Genomic DNA, 20,919 nt, shown 5'->3' with positions numbered 1-20,919 from the left:
GCTTAAACACAAACTTCCCCCTGTAGTGATGCCGCTTATACATGCCTCCAATAGTAGCGCCACTTACACATAATGACCACACACAGATACACACATACATACATACATGCATACACACACACACACACACACACACATACATACATACATACACACACACACAGATACACAAATACATACACACACACACACAACACACTTTCTCTCTCTTACTCTCTCTCTCTCAACTTACTTATCACAGGCTGGCAGGAGCTTTTGCATATGCTCCTGTGGTAGTAGCAAGCCTGGTCCCGTGTAGCCCCACCCACTCCATTCCAGTAGCTCCACCCCCTTTTCATACCCGAGTTCTGACACTGTCACAAGAGGGGAGAGTGGACGCTACATGCTTCAATTGAAAACGTCCCTCCCAAAATGGCCGCCACCTCAGAGGAGACAGTTATTAAAGATACTAGAGGCGGCGGCCATTTTGGGAGGGACGCTTACAATTGATACTTGCAGCGTCCTCCCCTCCTGTGACAGAGTCAGATCTCGGCATGAAAAGGGTGGCGGAGAAGAGCGGCGGGCGGACAGCGGCATGAGCGGCCCGCACCCTCTCCTCTCTGTTAGAGAGGCTGGGACTACTGTGCCCGCAGGACCCCCCTGATGGTGGGCCTGGTCGTGGACACCCAGGAGTGGGAATATTCCTTGTTGGTCGCCATGCCGACCGGCGGGCTATTCATCGCTCGGGATCCCGGTGTCCGTAATGTGACCGGCAGTCTCCCGGCCGCCAGTCTTATAATCGCATCCCATTCGGATGTATGGTCACTTTGTAGTAGGATAATGATTGCACATACTGTTTGGAGGGTGACACTCCCTGCCCCATTTGTTGACAGTTAAGTCTACATACATCAGGTCGACACGAGAATGTTGTCATGTTTGAACTGTCAACAAGCAGCATGTCAGCAAGGACCATGTCATTATTCATCATGTCTGCATGAATGATATGTTTATATGATGAACTGTTGATAAACTGTACCTGGTGGTTTAGTGATGTTTTACTTTCTCCCGGCAGCTACAACAGCGTCTTCTACTGGGTCCCGGCATCATGTGTGGAGTAGTTGTGGCGGTGGCGACCTCATTGTGTCAACATTTCACATGGTGGCATTTCAGTTGTCGACGCTGCGAACATGTCGATATTCTGACGATGTCGAGATATGGTGCCTGTCGACATGTTGAACCGTGGTGTTGACATTACGAATGGCAACATGGTGTGTTCAGCCGTGCATTAGCCCCATTCTATGTACATATATGCTTCTAAGCAAATGTAACTTACTATCTTATAATACAGGCATATTAGTATGAATTAGTACTTATTTATCTTTACTATTACATCAGATATGTTTTATTCACCATGTATACAGTTTATGCAGTTTGTTTAGATGACATTGTATCTACAGTTTTCAATCCATATTTTATGTTAAATAGGCTTTGGTTACCTTTGACCTAATTGGTATACAAGAGGCTGTCATATTATTAAAACACACACACACACACACACACACACACACACACACACTACTTTACTATTGATTATTGACTGTTCATTATCATGTAGTGCTATGTGCATTGTCTTAAGGTCTTGTAAGTGTATTGCCGGGGTGATGTAGAGAGGCTCCAGGGGATCCATATGGTTGTTGTAGAAGGGAGCTTAGATACAGCTGACTTTCAAGAAAATGGCTTAAAACCAACGCATTTCACTACTGGAATGTGTCTTCTTCACTGGATTCTCTTTCAAGCGGTTTGAACTGTGGGACACATATAAGCTATATGTACATGAAACTCAGCACGTTCTAATGGTAGGAGCTGGGCCACTGAAGGCTGGTTGAGCACGTTTTTGGGCCTCATAGCAAGTCCATATGAAGAAATGTCCATTTTCATTCCTATGAGATATAACATGTATTTAACAGGTGGAAAGGGAACATTTATAGGGGGTTTGCATGGGCTATGGGCAGACTCCAACAGTGGAGCTTGGTTTATTGCAAGTAGAGATGTGCACCGGAATTTTTTCGGGTTTTGTGTTTTGGTTTTGGATTCGGTTCTGCGGCTGTGTTTTGGATTCGGACGCATTTTGGCAAAATCTCCCTTAAAAATTTTTGTCGGATTCGGGTGTGTTTTGGATTCGGGTGTTTGTTTTTTTTAAAAACCCTCAAAAGCAGCTTAAATCATAGAATTTGGGGGTAATTTTGATCCTATAGTATTATTAACCTCAATGACCATAATTTCAACTCATTTCCAGTCTATTCTGAACACCTCACAATATTATTTTTAGTCCTAAAATTTGCACCGAGGTCGCTGGATGACTAAGCTACGCGACCCAAGTGGGCGGCACAAACACCTGGCCCATCTAGGAGTGGCACTGCAGTGTCAGACAGGATGGCACTTAAAAAAAATGGCCCCAAACATCACACGATGCAAAGATAAATAAAAAAATAAAAAAAGAGGTGCAAGATGGAATTGTCCTTGGGCCCTTCCACCCACCCTTATGTTGTATAAACAGGACAGGCACACTTTAACAAACCCATCATTTCAGCAACAGGGTCTGCCACACGACTGTGGCTGAAATGACTGGTTGGTTTGGGCCCCCACCAAAAAAAGAAGCAATCAATCTCTCCTTGCTCAAACTGGCTCTACAGAGGCAAGATGTCAACCTCATCATCATCCTCCGATTCCTCACCTCTTTCACTGTGTACATCCCCCTCCTCACAGATTATTAATTCGTCCCCACTGGAATCCACCATCTCAGGTCCCTGTGTACTTTGTGGAGGCAATTGCTGCTGGTGAATGTCTCCACGGAGGAATTGATTATAATTAATTTTAATGAACATCATCTTCTCCACATTTTCTGGAAGTAACCTCGTACGCCGATTGCTGACAAGGTGAGCGGCTGCACTAAACACTCTTTCGGAGAACACACTGGAGGGAGTGCAACTTAGGTAGAATAAAGCCAGTTTGTGCAAGGGCCTCCAAATTGCCTCTTTTTCCTGCCAGTATACGTACGGACTGTCTGACGTGCCTACTTGGATGCGGTCACTCATATAATCCTCCACCATTCTTTCAATGGTGACAGAATGCAGTGACAGTAGACGACATGTCAGTAATCGTTGGCAGGTTCTTCAGTCCGGACCAGATGTCAGTTTTCACTCCTGACTGCCCTGCATCACCGCTAGCGGGTGGTTTTGGAAATCTGATCCTTTTCCTGGCAGCTCCAGTGGCAGGAGAAAATGAAGGAGGAGCTGTTGGCGGGTCACATTCCGCTTGACTTGACAATTGTCTCACCAGCAGGTCTTTGAACATCTGCAGACTTGTGTCTGCCAGAAAGAGAGATACAACGTAGGCTTTAAACCTAGGATCGAGCACGGTGGCCAAAATGTAGTGCTCTGATTTCAACAGATTGACCACCCGTGAATCCTGGTTAAGCGAATGAAGGGCTCCATCCACAAGTCCCACATGCCTAGCGGAATCGCTCCATTTTAGCTCCTCCTTCAATCTCTCCAGCTGCTTCTGCAAAAGCCTGATGAGGGGAATGACCTGACTTAGGCTGGCAGTGTCTGAACTGACTTCACGTGTGGCAAGTTCAAAGGGTTGCAGAACCTTGCACAACGTTGAAATCATTCTCCACTGCGCTTGAGTCAGGTGAATTCTCCCTCCTTTGCCTATATCGTAGGCAGATGTATAGGCTTGAATGGCCTTTTGCTGCTCCTCCATCCTCTGAAGCATATAGAGGGTTGAATTCCACCTCGTTACCACCTCTTGCTTCAGATGATGGCGGGGCAGGTTCAGGAGTGTTTGCTGGTGCTCCAGTCTTCGGCACACGGTGGCTGGATGCCGAATATGGCCCGCAATTCTTCGGAACACCGACAGCATCTCTTGCACGCCCCTGTCATTTTTGAAAAAATTCTGCACCACCAGATTCATTGTATGTGCAAAACATGGGACATGCTGGAATTTGCCCACATGTAATGCACGCACAATATTGGTGGCGTTGTCCGATGTCACAAATCCCCAGGAGAGTCCAATTGGGGTAAGCCAATCTGCGATGATGTTCCTCAGTTTCCATAAGAGGTTGTCAGCTGTGTGCCTCTTATGGAAAGCGGTGATACAAAGCGTAGCCTGCTTAGGAACAAGTTGGCATTTGCGAGATGGTGCTACTGGTGCCGCTGCTGCTGTTGCTGCGGGAGGCAATACATCTACCCAGTGGGCTGTCACAGTCATATAGTCCTGAGTCTGCCCTGCTCCACTTGTCCACATGTCCGTGGTTAAGTGGACATTGGGTACAACTGCATTTTTTAGGACACTGGTGACTCTTTTTCTGACGTCTGTGTACATTCTCGGTATCGCCTGCCTAAAGAAGTGGAATCTAGATGGCATTTGGTACCGGGGACACACTACCTCAAGAAATTCTCTAAGTCCCTGTGAACTAACGGCGGATACCGGACGCACGTCTAACACCAACACAGCTGCCAAGGCCTGAGTTATCAACAGGATGACTGCTGTGAAATTTCATCTTCCTCGCAAAGGACTGTTGGACAGTCAATTGCTTACTGGAAGTAGTACAATTGGTCTCCCGACTTCCCTTCTGGGATGATGATCGACTCCCAGCTGCAACAACAGCAGCGCCAGCAGCAGTAGGCGTTACACTCAAGGATCCATCGGAGGAATCCCAGTCAGGAGAGGACTCGTCAGACTTGCCAGTGACATGGCCTGCAGGACTATTGGCGTTTTTTGTCTAAGGAGGAAATTGACACTGAGGGAGTTGGTGGTGTGGTTTCCAGGAGCTTGGGTACAAGAGGAAGGGATTTAGTTGTCAGTAGACTGCTTCCGCTGTCACCCAAAGTTTTTGAACTTGTCAATGACTTCTGATGAATGCGCTCCAGGTGACGTATAAGGGAGGATGTTCCTAGGTGGTTAACGTCCTTACCCCTACTTATTACAGCTTGACAAAGGCAACACACGGCTTGACACCTGTTGTCCGCATTTCTGTTAAAATAATTCCACACCCAAGAGGTGATTTTTTTTATATTTTGACCAGGCATGTCAATGGCCATATTCATCCCACGGACAACAATGTCTCCCCGGGTGCCTGACTTAAACAAACCACCTCACCATCAGAATCCTCCTTGTCAATTTCCTCCTCAGCGCCAGCAACACCCATATCCTCATCCTGGTGTACTTCAACAGTGACATCTTCAATTTGACTATCAGAAACTGGACTGTGGGTGCTCCTTCCAGCACTTGCAGGGGGCGTACAAATGGTGGAAGGAGCCACCTCTTCCCGTCCAGTTTTGGGATGCTCAGGCATCGCAACCGACACAATTGGACTCTCCTTGGGGATTTGTGATTTAGAAGAACGCACAGTTCTTTTCTGTGCTTTTGCCATCTTAACTCTTTTCATTTTTCTAGCGGGAGGATGAGTGCTTCCATCCTCATGTGAAGCTGAACCACTAGCCATGAACATAGGACAGGGCCTCAGCCGTTCCTTGCCACTCCGTGACGTAAATGGCATATTGGCAAGTTTACGCTTCTCCTCAGACGCTTTTAATTTAGATTTTTGGTTCATTTTACTGAACTTTTGTTTTTTGGATTTTACATGCTCTCTACTATGACATTGGGCATCGGCCTTGGCAGACGACGTTGATGGCATTTCATCGTCTCTGCCATGACTAGTGGCAGCAGCTTCAGCACTAGGTGGAAGTGGATCTTGATCTTTCCCTATTTTACCCTCCACATTTTTGTTCTCCATTTTTAATGTGTGGAGTTATATGCCAGTAATATTATTATATCAATAACAATGGCCTACTGTACTGTACTACTATATATACTGGTGGTCACCAAAATGCTGCACTGTACTACTATATACTGCTCACAACAATGCAGCACAGATATGGATACTTGAAGTGACACAGAGCTGCAAGGTACAGCAATGGCCTACTGTACTGCACTACTATATATACTGGTGGTCACCAAAATGCTGCACTGTACTACTATATACTGCTCACAACAATGCAGCACAGATATGGATACTTGAAGTGACACGGAGCTGCAAGATACAGCAATGGCCTACTGTACTGTACTACTATATATACTGGTGGTCACCAAAATGCTGCACTGTACTACTATATTCTGCTCACAACAATGCAGCACAGAAATGGATACTTGCAGTGACACGGAGCTGCAAGATACAGCAATGGCCTACTGTACTGTACTACTATACTGGTGGTCACCAAAATGCTGCACTGTACTACTATATACTGCTCACAACAATGCAGCACAGATAAGGATACTTGAAGTGACACGGAGCTGCAAGATACAGCAATGGCCTACTGTACTGTACTACTATATATACTGGTGGTCACCAAAATGCTGCACTGTACTACTATATACTGCTCACAACAATGCAGCACAGAAATGGATACTTGAAGTGACACGGAGCTGCAAGATACAGCAATGGCCTACTGTACTGTACTACTATACTGGTGGTCACCAAAATGCTGCACTGTACTACTATATAGTATATACTGGTCACACAACAATGCAGCAGATATTGAGCACTGATCAGGATACTGTCTAGAACTGAGTCAGACACGGAGCTGCAAGATACAGCAATGGCCTACTGTACTGTACTGTACTACTATAATATACTGGTGGTCACCACAATGCAGCACACTGAGCACAGATATTGAGCTTTTCAGGCAGAGAATGTAGCCACGTCCTCTCCGCTCAATCTCCAATGCACGAGTGAAAATGGCAGCGATGCGCGGTTCTTTATATGGAATTTGAATCTCACGAGAATCCGACAGCGGGATGATGACGTTCGGCCTTGTTCAGGTTAACCAAGCAAGGTGGGAAGATCGAGGCTGCTTTGGACCCGTGTAAAACACGTGAAGTTCGGGGGGGTTCGGATCTGGACGAACCGAACCCGCTCATCTCTAATTGCAAGGCATTGGTCATTCATCCTCTGTTGGTGCTCTGTGCAGCTCAGGGGACAGATTCCGCTTGGCTAAAAATTGCCAATTAGCTCCTGGTAGAGGCTGGCTTTGAATTTCTATTCAGAGCCCCCAATAGATAAACATGACCCTTGTAAACTGGCAATGCCTCCTCCAAATGCTTGCCATAACCCACTCCACTGATGTGCTGCTACTAATAGGTGGCAGACTTTAGTACTGGAGGGGAGGTATCTTCGTATGTGCTCACTAAAGGTGCCATGGCTTCTTGCTACACTGCTGAAACATGCACACCCAGATTGCTACATGTGTGGGCTGCGGGCAATATAAAGGTTCTTGGTGCTTCCAGTAAAGAGGAGTGAATGCAAAATAGGTTTATGAAGTATAAAACTGTTCAAACAAAATATGGTGTAATTGTTATGCTCTAAGTAAATTATATATACAGTATATTTGGTGTCCTGATTTCCCAATCATAAATAATGTAACGTGCAGAAATGTGATGCACATAGACACAGCTGTGACACAGATGAACAGAAAATTGGCTTACTGAAAAGCCAGAATGATAAATGGGGGATCACAAACCATTAACAGAAGGCTGGGGCCCCCAACACAGTGTTTTATTAAGAAGAGGTTAGAGAGTGTGTGCTTCATGACAAATAATATTTCTAATTATGAACTACAGATAGATTGTTTAAAATTTATTTACAAGGTGGCCCTTTTACAAATTACATGCCATGAATAAATGTCCTAAACAACTTCTGCATAAGGTTCAGAAATTTGTCTGAAAAATTAGAGGAATAAAATGGGATTAAGATTACATTAATGACACAATGTGTGTAACACAGGTGTATGACTTAAGTTAATATGTGCATGTTTTCCAAGTCATGTACATAAGGGTCCCATACATCAGGGGCTATTTTCCCAACTCACCAATCTATCCAGAACCGCCAATCGGAAACAGTGATCAGTGGCCATCGATGATCGGATATCTGTAGGCAATCAGGGAAATTATTCATGTTAAAAATCCCGGATTTGTCGATCCCTACCTTTTCTGGTCAGGATTGGGGAATTTAGATTTTTTTTTTTAAATCCCCAATTTCCCGATCCGATGTTGGGAAATCAGAACATTGCAACAATTAGTTGCAGTAGTGTGGGGGTCTATACAGTATTGATCTGATCTATGGGTCAGATTCTAAATGTGCACCAGAGTCTCATGACAACACCAGAGACAGAAAGTGACTAGTTTCTATTTAAATATAGTAAGTGAACGAGTCAACATAATTCTCATCTATTACTGGAGCATGTTACCTATCTAGAATTTTGTGATGACAAGTAATGTTCTCTATTATAACATTGGACTCTGATTTTAATTAGGTCATCAAGCACTTTTGCCTGATGAACTAATTGCAGCTGCGGCGCAGTCACACCAAATGTGGATGGCGTGCGCGCCAGTGCCCACATTAGGTGTGATGAGCATGAGCATGCCCGGATATAAGATGCACCTAGATAGAAAGTTTTCAGAAAATTTGCAATATGAAAAATGTATAGGACATTACCTGACCTACATAACCTCAAAGGATGTAGATATCCCATTACTCTGCATCTCTGCGAAGGACATAGATCACTGACGGGTCACTTACCGCAACACTTTTCTGGAGACTGAACTTCTGATACATTCCAGCACAATTGACTCCTGTATCCAGACTTACCTACTCGTCCGGATTCTCCAGGAGACTAAGAAATTTTCATGGATGCCACTCAGGCCGGCGAAAAAGTGGATGGTCCTCCCACATCCTGCCAACTTCCTAATAATGGCAGGAATTATTGGTCCATGTGGCAGGGGCTGAACCAATATGACATGACATGACATCAATTGATACATTTCCCCCATAATGACATAAAACAACTGAACTTACAATCTACGAGGTGTAGGGTACGAGTTTTAGATAAATGAGTGAAATGACAGCTGTAGCTGGTGTTCGGGAAAACTGTGTGGTTACAGTAAGGAAATGGAGCACAGAAACACGAAAGATGAACCAGTCACTGTTGAAATGTCAAAACACTGAGCTGCTGGCAACATGAGTAGCCCTCACCATAGCCTTCAAAGGAACCTCTTCCTCTTCTGGTACTGTGGAACACTACTGCTCCCCTGTTACATTGTTTCTCTTCCGGTTATCTGCTAAAGGTGCATACAAATGGAGAGATTTTAACTACTAGAGATTTTGACTGAGAGTTTTCCATTGAACTGGCAGTAGGAGATTTTGACTAACTTTTACCAGCGATTTTGGCTATGAGCGATTTTGGCTAACTCATTTAAGCAAGGGGATGCTTTTTCTATTCCAGCGACCTAGCCAAAATTGACTTGCCTGGCGGGGACCGCATCGCTATCGCTGGCTGTGTACACACAGAGCGATATGCACTGACTTTCTGAGCGATTTTGACTATATAGTCAAAATCGCTCAGCTATATCGCTCCATGTGTATGGACCTACGTGGTTGTAACACGGGTACTTGAAATAAGGACTCGGTTTTCTGGTGAAAACAGTGTCTTGTTACTGGCAGCAGACACTGATAAACATGCCCAGGCATCAGTAGGTAAACACAGTAACATAGTTTCTGAGGTTGAAAAAAGTCTATTTGTCCATCACCTGTTAGTGATCTCCTACCAAGGCCAGATTAACAATGGGGCAGATGGAGCTGCAGCTCGAGGCCCCCCATTGACAATAGGTCCACAGCATCACAGGCAGTGCAGCCAGTGGTGAGTGTTAAAACATTTTTCCTGTCACTACCAATACCAAAGCCCAGCTCACTCCCATAAAAAATAACACCACCTAACCACCTGATTACCTGTGCCCCCAGCCGGCCGACAGAAGCTCCTCCTATTTAAGATTCAGCCAGCCGAAGCACCGCTCCTGGAGATAACCAAAGCACCACCTCCCACACTCCTGTTAGAAGCTCTCTTCCCCAGTGTTGTCAGAAACACCGCCTCCCAACTTCGTCCAAAGCACCACCTCCTGGGACACCCAAAGCTCCGCCTCCCAGGACATCTGACCCTCCACCTCCCGGGACGTCCGAATCTCCATCTCCAGGACCATCTGAAGTTCCACCTCCCGGAACCGTCCGATGCCCGTTCTCCCGGACCCGTCTGAAGCTGCACCTGCAGGCTGTCACAACTTCTGAAGTTTCTCTTAAGCAGCTGGATCAGCAGCAGGGCTGGAGGTACAGCTGGTGGCCAGTGGGGATGGGAGGGGGGTTGGCATAAATAATAGAGCATTCAGAACAGCGGTGCCAGGAGGTTTATAATGCAGCTGTTACCACAGGGGTGGCAGCTCTTCCTGTGTACATGCTGCACCCCCTGACCACACTTCTGCTCCTCCCTCGTCCTCTGCTCCTCTTCTCCCCACCTTATGCTCTCTCACTCAGAGAAGCATTGGGCTGGGTGGTGGGGAGGATGTGCTCTCAGGTTAAGTTTTCCCCTAAATGGCCTGGGACATCAGATGCGGCTGCAACACAGTAGAGCCCCTTATACATGTTACACAACACAGTAGAGCCACTTATACAGTAGAGTCGCTTATACATGTTACTCTGCAGCTTCTAATGCAGAGAGAGGTGCTGCATCAGCAGCTGGGACAGAGAGAGGTGCTGCAGCAGCCCGGAGAGTGGTGTAGCAGGACAAAAGTAACCCTGTTGCTCAGCTACAAGCAGACAGTGAGTCAGTGTGCGCCCCTCTGCTTCTCCTGCTCTGCAGCTGCCTGTACAACAGTCTGTGCTATAGCAGGCTGAGGGATGCAGGTGGCGCTGCACCCTCTAACTTTTCTAGTGCCCAGAGCTCACGCTCCACCGGAGCCACCCTCGCTACACCTCTGAGTGTAAGTACGTAGCATAGTAATGTAGAGTAGATCGGTGAGCTCTCTCTGGTTAGCTGGCCATGGAGCTCCTTCTCTATGACCCCAGTCAGCTGTGCTGTAGACTGGTAGCTAACTTTACAGCATATGAGATGCTGGTTCCAGCCGATCTAGGTCTGTTAGGGAACCCTGTACTGCAGGATAAGTAACTAGAGCCCCTCAGTGGATAGTCTTCTGCCTGTAGCAATGACCCATTGTTCCCTTAGTGCAAGCAGGCACACCGGTACTTAGGCCCTCCCCAGGTCTTATTGTCTCCGGGCAGTAACTACTTATACAACAGACAGAGAACCGCTAGGTGGTGTTAGATGGCAGGAAAACACTACAATACAGCTGCTGAATGTGCAACTGTAAACTAGTTACTAGGATTACCCTCAAGGTGGTAAATAGGGTATATGCCAGAAGGGCTAAGCACAGTCACAGAATCATAGTCAATGGCCGGTACAGATATAACAAGACACGGCAAGGCAACTGGAATAAATGATAATAAACCAAGACTTAGCTTAACTGGAGACAGGAATACCAGGATGGACATGGATGACATGGACACGGGTGATATAGACAAACCATGGACTGGAACTATGATGAATCCTTCCACCGGGTGTTCTGAGAATCTTCCTGAACAGGAATCCACCAAACCTTCCTGGAGATGGTAACGACAGGATCCTCCAATGAACACGCAGCACAAGGTCTTTCCAGAATCCTTCCAAATGGAATATTTCCCCACAGGTATGAGTCTTTCTACCAGAGAATAAAAGGGACCAGAATCCACTGGACCTTTCTGGAGCTGTTAATACGACAGAATCCTCCAGCAGATTAGGCAAGAACAGACCTCCTCAAAGTTCACCTAGTAGAATCTCTCATACAAGCAAAGAAACAAATTTGAATCTTTCTCCCAATATTAGCTTTGGAATCTTTCCTGACTGAATCGGCATAGACCTTCTTGGAGCTGTTCAAGATTTTCCTAGAGGATGCCAGACAGAGTCTTTCCAAAGTTCTTAACAGAATCTTTCAAGTAGTTTCCCAGGTCAAATGACACAGCCTACATGAAGCTATCACCAACACTGACTGAGCAAAAAGAAATCCTATTTATAAGGAGCTGATTAGCTGCCTGGAACCAGCTGAGTGCTGCCATCACAGAGCCTGCATGATGACAGCACCTGACACAGTGCACATTAGCCCAGTACTGCAAACTTTATCACTACAGCCTGAAGCAGCCAGCTAATGACATGGCATTCCTGTCGCTAAACGACGGCCGCGACGGAGGTACGCAACAGTGTCACAGAGCAGCAGCCCGGCGATCAGCTGACTAGAAGAAATAGCTCACCTATCAGGGCAGGCAAGTGGAGGTGAAGGTGGGTGAGGGTCATGGGAATGAAGGGGGTGGGGGGTAGCCAGTGGCGTTATGTCTATTTCTTATACTATTGTTCATGATTTTTTTTATACTATTGTGCATGATTTACCCACCATATCCCTGCATATCCTTATCCAGTAGGAATTTATCTAGCCCATTCTTAAAAGCAATGACCGAGTCCGCCATTACTACTCTCCCAGGCAGGGAATTCCAAATACGTATTGTCCTTATTGTGAGGAAACCTTTCCGTCTCTGTGTGCGAAATCTCCTCTCCACTAACCTAAGCGGGTGTCCACGTGTCCTCTGTATTGATCTTACAAAAAACAAATCCACCTCTAGCTCTGTGTATCCCTTCTCGGCCTTTTGGCTAAGATCAAGTGTAGTACCTGCTCGAGGGAACCACTTGGTGGAGTGCCTGTTCTTACACAAGGAGCGTGAGAGGTTCCTAGTGTGGAATGGAGAAACACCTTGTGGAGTACCATTCCGGGGTGTGGCAATGCCTCTGGTCGAGAGTGGAGAAAAACTGGGATTAGTATCCATTGCCTTCTTAGGGGTTGAAATAGGACCCCTTAAGTGGAGCGGGAACTGCCTGGTCTAGTATATACTCTCGTACTGGGGGTTGACCCTGGCACAGAGTGGGTATGAATCTTGGTCTGGCTGAGAGGTAGGGAGCAGCCTGAAGCCTGAGGTGATATGTGCCCCTGGCAGAGGCGGATCCAGAAGAAAATGATAGGGGGGGGGCACCATGGAAGGGGCAAGTACATTTGCGTGCGGCTTCGGTGCATGTGAGGTGCAGTGTGCAGGGGGCAGCGTTTGATGGGCAGGGAGCAGCGTGTGAGGGTCAGGGTTCAGGGGGCAGTGTGTGAGGTGCTGGGTACAGGGGGCATTGTGTGAGGGGCAGGGGGCAGCGTGTGAGGTGCAGGGGGCAGCATGTGAGGGCACAGGGTATAGGGGGCAGTGTGTGAGAGGCAGGGTGCAGGGGGCAGCGTGTGAGGAGCAGGGGGCAGGGTGTGAGAGGCAGGGGGCAGCGTGTGAGGTGCAGGGGGCAGGAGGCAGCGTGTGAGGGGCAGGGGGCAGGAGGCAGCGTGTGAGGAACAGGGTGTGAAAGGCAAGGTGCAGTGTGTGAGGGGCAGGGGGCTGTGTGCGTCAGTGTGTGAGTGTGGGGTTGAAGAGAACTCTCATATGTGGGCTGCAGCCATGGAAGTGAGTAGTGAATTGGCCACAGGGGCTGCCTCTCAGTAGCAAAGCTGGCCAGCCCCCCTCCTGCTTACCTAAGCCTGCTTTCTGGCACCAGTGTCCAGGCTAAGCAGCTGAGGTCGGAAAGCTGTTTCTCAGCCATCATACCCGCCGCTTTCCGCAGCAGCTCCGGTCTTCAATGTGAGGCGCTCCGTGGTAGGTTGGACTAGTACCAGCAGGATGCCGCCCACTATGCAAATACTCCAGTCGCAGCAGCGCAGTGAGGCTGCCAGCCTGAATATGTGGGATGCCCGACCCCTCACTGCTTTGGCTGCGGCTGGAGTACTTGCATAGTGGGCAGGCGGCAGTGCTTAAAGTGGTCCTAGAGAGGTGGTGGAACTCACCCCCCTCCCCACGGCGCCCAAGTAATAAAGGTATTGCACGCGCCGCAAAAAAAGGGCGTGGTCTCCAAAAGAATAGGGCATGGTCACACAATAGTAATAATGCCCACAGTAGTAGCACCCCGTAATACACATAATGCCCACCACAGCAGCGCTTCTTATACAATGCCCACAGTTGTAGTGCTTATTGGCCCTCATTCCGAGTTGATCGCTTGCTAGCTGCTTTTAGCAGCATTGCACACGCTAGGCTGCCGCCCTCTGGGAGTGTATCTTAGTTTAGCAAAATAGCGAACGAAAGATTAGCAGAACTGCTACTAAATAATTTGCTGCAGTTTCTGAGTAGCTCCAGACCTACTCCTAGACTGTGATCACCTCAGTCCGTTTAGTTCCTGGTTTGACGTCACAAACACGCCCTGCGTTTGACCAGCCACTCCCCTGTTTCTCCAGCCACTCCTGCGTTTTTACCTGGCACGCCTGCGTTTTTTAGCACACTCCCTGAAAACGGCCAGTTTCCGCCCGGAAACACCCACTTCCTGTCAATCACACTACGATCACTCGAGCGATAAGAAAAAACGTCGCTCGAGCTTGTGTAAATCTACAAAGTTTTGTGTGAAAGTACTTACCGCATGCGCGCTGCGTACCATGCACATGCGCATTTTTGTCGTTTTTTTACTTAATCACTGCACTGCGAAAATCGTCAGCGAGCGAACAACTCGGAATGACCACCATTATGCAATGTCCACTGTACTGGTAAGGGGCCCCTTATATAGACCCCATAGTAGTGGTGACCCTTATGCAATGCCCGTATTGCCCCCAGTAGTAGTGTTGCCTGTAGTAATGCCCCCAGTCGTTTAGCGCCCTAGTAGTTATGCCCCCAGTGGTAATAATGCCCCTGCAGTTATGACCCCAGTAGTTTACCTCCCCCCTTTAGATTAGCCTCCCAGTGGTAATGCCCCCAGTAGTTTGCCTGCTTGTAGTTTAGCCACCAGTAGTAATGCCCCCCTGTAGTTTGCCCCATTGTAGTTTAGCCCCTGTAGTTATGCCTCCAGTAGTTTAGCCCCTGTAGTTATGCCCCCCTTGTAGTTTAGCCCCCAGTAGTAATGACCCTGGAGTTATGCCCCCAGTAGTTTGCCCCCCCCCCCCCTGTAGTTTAGCCCCCAAGTAGTAATGCCCCTGTAGTTACGCTGCCAGTAGTAATGCCCTCCAGTAGTTTGCCCCCAGGAGTTAGCCCCTGTAAATGCTGATTTACTTACAGGACTAAAAGCAATACTTAAAACCACACTTAATACACTATAAAATAGAGCCGAGGCGGCCGCTGTATGCAATCCTTAACCTACGAACTTATTACTCAGTTTGCGTACAAAGTCCCATACCGTGTACACACTTTGCGTACTAACGCTGCGACGGACGTACAGAGTACACGCGGTGCATACACACACAACAACACGCCATGAGCACTATGCAGCTTCACATGTGTCTGGAATACACTTACAAATCTAGCAGGGAAAGGAGACACGACACCAATTGTATTTAGGAAGTTGGGATCTGACCCACCAACATATAATTAATAAAAGGGGGTTACAACAAAGATACAATAACAGAAAAGAGGCTACAATACAATGGTACATACGTTTGGTTTCGCCAGCGCCACGCGGTCCCGGTGCTCAGGTCTATCAGGCAAGATGACCCTTCAGAGAGAGAGATTACCGACCAGCTAGGCAACTTGGCTTTTTATACAGTTGATCAAAACATAATACAATAGACACTGTGTGCTCTTCTTCCATTGGTTTGGGGGTGGGACATATCCTGTGCACCGGGGATCATTGGTCAGCTCAAAAGGTGGGCAATGGCTAAGACTTGAGATGTGATTTCTCAAGTCTTATATATATATATATATATATATATATATATACACACACACATTTCCAAGAGTTTAGCTATCTAAATGTCTGGTTTGTAATTTGTCAGCTATTGCAAATTGAGTTTCTCTTCAAACTAGGTTCCTGGATATTGTCTTTTTTGTTTGTCCTGTCTTCAGATAAGACAATGACAATCCAGTATTTATTGTCTTCAACAGATACTGGACAACTCTAGAACAATGGGAGTAACCAAAGGTATTTGCCTTCTTCATAGGATTTCAAAGCTTTGCGTAAACAAGGCCATCTGGTACATTGTATTAGAGTTTCTGGGAGGATAATTTATGTGTGAACCATCTTCATGCTATTAGAAGGATGAGCAGACAGTGGGTGATTTATGCATTATATGGATTAAATATATAATATGTCTTTGTGGCTTTTCCATGTGAGTACAAATGCCTCCGTAATTACTCATACCATGCACTAACACGCACGACCGCGTGAGCGATCATACGCAATTTGAGAATATGTGCATGCACGGCAGAATAAGTACACGCACGGAGGCCATCTGTGTGATGTTTGTATGTGATGTGTGTACTGTAATATTTTCCGACTTCGACAGTCCACCCTTTGGCAGTCATCAATAACTGCCACTCTTAACTAATCAATAAACAGAAAAATATTACCTATACAATATATACAGAAGCTTGGATGATCGGGGGAGGGTTGTAGGTGGGAAAGTTATAACCTAGTGGAATAGTAAAAGCATGTATGTATGAATCCATGTCTGAGGGGCATGTATCATCGTGCCGTATATGTTCTAAATAAGCTTCAAGGTATTGCGAAGTATACATTAAAGCCTTCTCATCCCATATTAAGGGTCTGTAAATGGGCCAACAAACACTACCGAGCTCTTTTCGGCTTCTTATTCCAACAAATGGGGAGCACATTTAGTTGATGATACATGGAGGGGGAACATATGTGAATGCTACTATATGTGTATAACACCTGTCGACTATGTGTGCCATTAACTGAGGGTTGCAGAGATGAAGATAAGACATAAATATAAAAATACATTCACATAAACGTTGGGTAGGGCTGACGTCTTTTCCGGTTGGATGTTTCTGGGTAAGGGGGAGACAGAGAAAAACGGGTGAAAGAAACAGGCCATGAAATTCATTTTTATAATCCTTATCATTTCACAGTTTCTATTGATGGATCATAAATCAAATCTGCTGCTGTAACAGCGCCCTCGCTCCTTAGACTCATCAAATTTGTGCTGCGCTTGCATCGCGTTAGAATTCGAACACACCTGAATATCAGGCCAATAATTATGATGACTCCCAGGATACAAAGGAGAAACTTCCCCACACTCATAATTACATTTTGAGCCCACTCTCCTAACCCTGAGAACCATTTGCGTGGGTTCAACCATGAGACCCAGCCAGTCAGTTCATTACCCACAGACGCTAAGGTAAGATTGTGCTTCCTCCTGAACTCCCACTTCAACTGCAAGATCTTGTCCATCTTCTGATCGATGATCTCCGTAGGGTCGTCAGTGCTGTTCATAATATATGTACAGCACTTCACACCATATTGAGTTGCCAGGGTAACACAGTACCCACCTGTCACGGCTGTAACATAATTAAGGACCATCCTGTGCTAAATCAGTTCCTTCTTGTAGGCTTGTAACTCCCTTCCCATATACCTGAAGGTGTCCTCATACATCTCTGTGATATTGTCTATCAAGTTCGCTAGCGCATGGATGTACCTATAATTTATAGTTCCTCTGGCAGTACGGGTGATATCTAATGCGAGAAGGAACTGAATCCCGGTGGATTTATGGATCAAATCAGAGGCTGCGTGCTCTGCCCTATCTATGAGGTGTCTCTTGATGATGTGTTCATAGTGAGTATGAGTATAAGGAGTCTGAGCGCTGCGGTGAACGTCTTTCATTTTGTCGTGGGTTATGGTCATGACCTCTGGTAGTACTCTCCCAATATAACACAATCCCTCAGAACTCGAAGTAAGCCACTTGTACGCTTTCCTCCCACATATGAAATAGGCATCATCTGGGAGAACATAGGGTACAAAATGTAACATCACCATATTGCAAACTATCCAGGTAAAGAAACCAATCCCTAGTTCTCTCATTTGCTCAGTACAAGTATCGGGCTGGATGATATGGGCACAATACCCTGACGATAATTTTCCAACCCACATGGTCTTGCTTCCACGTGTATACCCATACCGAAAATACCTCCCACTTTTGGCTATCTGGCGTACAAGTTCAGAGTCGATAGGAATCCTATCAGCTCTGTGTGAAAAAGTCATTGTCTGGTTATTCCACGTCACTTCCCAATTTCCTGGTTTTTGGTAATTGGAAATATTAAAACACAACAGGGACCTATCTACGTTGTACTGGTGGGGCTTCAAGCTAGGGGGCCTAGGGATATTGAATTTCTTGTCCACCGGTCTCCCACCCCGTAACTCGAGTACCTCATCTATTGCTAAAGGGTATGGTACTAATCCTGACTTACTCTGACCTTGAGGTACTTGTGAGCACACCCAACATTCTGTCTGGTTTAAGACCTTACCCACTAATGAGTGGTAATCACTCAACGGATGTTGGTCTATGTCGATATTAATGTTAGACTGACATCTCTGGATGCACCCATCTTCGACTGTGTTCTCACAATATTTACAAATACAATATTCATCAGACAATAACCCTTCACATTGCCTCCGAGTTCCATGACTACCAGAGCCATCAGAACCCATTCCAGAGCAAGTTTTGTCAAAGGGTAAAGTTGCATTTATTCCATTCTTCCCATTAACCAAATCTGTGTTTTCTATATGACTCGTGATTCCTTACTATATGTCCCTTGGTCCCGTCTATGTGTTTAATGATGTGGCTTGTGTTTTCTGTCTAGGGGGTCTATATTAACTATGTGTCCTGCTACTCCTACAATCTCTGGCGAAATGCCCTTCCTTTTTACAAAAGTAACATATTCTCGGTCTTTTCCAAACTGCAGGGGTCTGGGGTTTGAGCTGATGAGTTTTTCCTGTCAGAGCCTGTATACTTACTGTCATCAGCTTATCCCCCTGTTGTTCTCTGCACCTAGCAATATTCTTGTGGTGTCCAATAGCGCACTCTCTAGACTAGCTACTGTGACCCCTCTCCAATTAGGCAAAGATGTTTGCACCCTATCCCTTAATGTTTTATTGAGCCCGTCCATTAGCACAGAGACAGCCACCTCCCTGTAATTCGCATCGTTCCCTATATTTGATACCCCAATGTATCTATCCATTATTTGCAGAGCCCGATGGAAATATTCAGATGCCATTTCATTTTCTCTATGTTTTATGGAGAAAATTATTCTCCACTTAACAGTAGTGGGGAAATACAACTCTAGTTGCCTGTTAATTCGTTCCACGTTCTCCTGATTGTGTTCGTCAGTCATAGGACCATCCGACTCTAATCTACAATCAGTGATACATTTTTGGGTTTCAATATTAGGGGGTAAGCACGCCTTCAAAAGTATCCGCCAATCTTTGTTTGTTCATATGCATTACACAAATCCTTTACATACTTCTGACATCTGGCTAAATGCTTTCGGGGATCGGGGAATTCTGAAATGATTGACCACAGCTCTAATATGGACCACGGGCAATACATTGCATTATTCCTGGTAAGGATTATTCCCTGACTATCGGTCCTCCTATTGGAAGTTACGATTTCCAAGACAGGATGTAATCCCACCATTTCATTTCTAATCTGCTCACTGTGAGGTGTTATTGTCTCTGTGTAATGAACAGTCTCACACTTACCGATGTCTGAGATCTCACCAGTCCTTTCAGTGGGGGATACTGTTACTGCTCTTACTGGTTGGACAGGCCCCACCTGAGTTTCCTGCAAGGTGACTGCCTGAATGAGAGCTGCGATTTGGCTGGGTCCTTCATCTTCCTGTGACCTATAACCTTGGAGAGACTTCAAAACAGGATACAACTTGCAAAAGTTAGGGTTAATACATTGCTCTTGCATTTTACTATCATTTACAGATATACCATTGACTGTAGCCATCTTTTCCCTTTCGACCTGTGTCGGTAATGGTGTGTTCGTGCCCTCATTCCTGCTAGGTTTGGAACTTGCTTTGCGCGTTTGTACCCTTTGCACCTCCCCCTCTTGTTGCCACAGGTTTAAACAATCGTTATGTCTGATCCTTTGTTTTCTGAATTTAATCAGACATATTTTACTACCTACATTCTGCAGTACCTCTGGTTCAAAGCTGCCCACCCTAGGGAGTGATACCCTATCTTTGTCAGTCATACATACCCACTCATTGCAAAAAGCCTTCGTGTGTGAACCATATTTTTCACACATAATAAACATTGCTGACCCTCTCGGCCGCAATCCTTCAGCCTGAACCCTAGTTAGCATACGTCTCTCACTTGAGCAACTGGCTCCCATAATTGTGGGCCTTTTCCCAGAAACACCAAAATACTCAATGCAAGCAGACGGGGAAAGTTCTCTGAGCGCTCTTCACCCACTCTCGCCCACGTTAGCCAGTACTACGATACACTGTCTATAGTGGATCGCGATGTACCCAACCTAGGGCCCCTAACTGGCTTCTATTTACTGGAAGTTTTTTAGGAGTGACTTACCTTTTCCAGTAAATATCTACCATTGGAGATTTTCCTGAGAGAGACCAGCGAAAACTCCCTATGCACTTATACACAAATCACGCTTGTGTATGCTCTACACAGCGCTGATGATACCACAATTTTATGCAAAAGCTCGTAAAGGGGTATCAAGTTGCGCTATGTATCGCACCCACAAACATGCGGTCCAATCGCACAGCGTATAGGTACTTGTTACCTATCCGCTCTACAACCACTGGAATCGAATCACAAGCTGCGAAACCTCAGCCGAGCGTATAAAAAAACTATATGGGTCACAATTCAGTACTGAGCTCCTGCCTCCGGCTTTCGGTGGGCAGAGACGGGCGCCCGCTGGTAACACAATCTCAGCGGGCGCCCGTCATCTCCCTGTGCGGCGCCGGGGACATTTAGGGGGGGGACAACGATGGAGGGAAAACTGCCACAAATGAAAGTGGGGCACGGGCCCGAGTGCCCCCCCCTGGATCCGCCACTGGCCCCTGGTGCCAGAAGAGCCAGGGGTGCCCGAATATGCACTGGTGATGTCTGCCCACCTTTGCACTAGTACGGCACTTTGCACCTTCACTTCCCC

General features: G+C 46.4%; 1 pseudogene; it reads left to right on the top strand.

Annotated features, from left to right (window-relative positions):
• Positions 1-12,582: 12,582 nt before the first annotated feature.
• On the top strand, positions 12,583-12,640 carry LOC134971036 (U2 spliceosomal RNA; annotated as a pseudogene).
• The last annotated feature ends 8,279 nt before the right edge of the window (positions 12,641-20,919 follow it).

This window comes from Pseudophryne corroboree, chromosome 11, assembly GCF_028390025.1.
Source record: "Pseudophryne corroboree isolate aPseCor3 chromosome 11, aPseCor3.hap2, whole genome shotgun sequence".
Taxonomy (NCBI): Eukaryota; Metazoa; Chordata; class Amphibia; order Anura; family Myobatrachidae; genus Pseudophryne; species Pseudophryne corroboree.
Note: the sequence above shows the minus strand (reverse complement) of the source record. Positions and strands in the feature narration are given on the sequence as shown.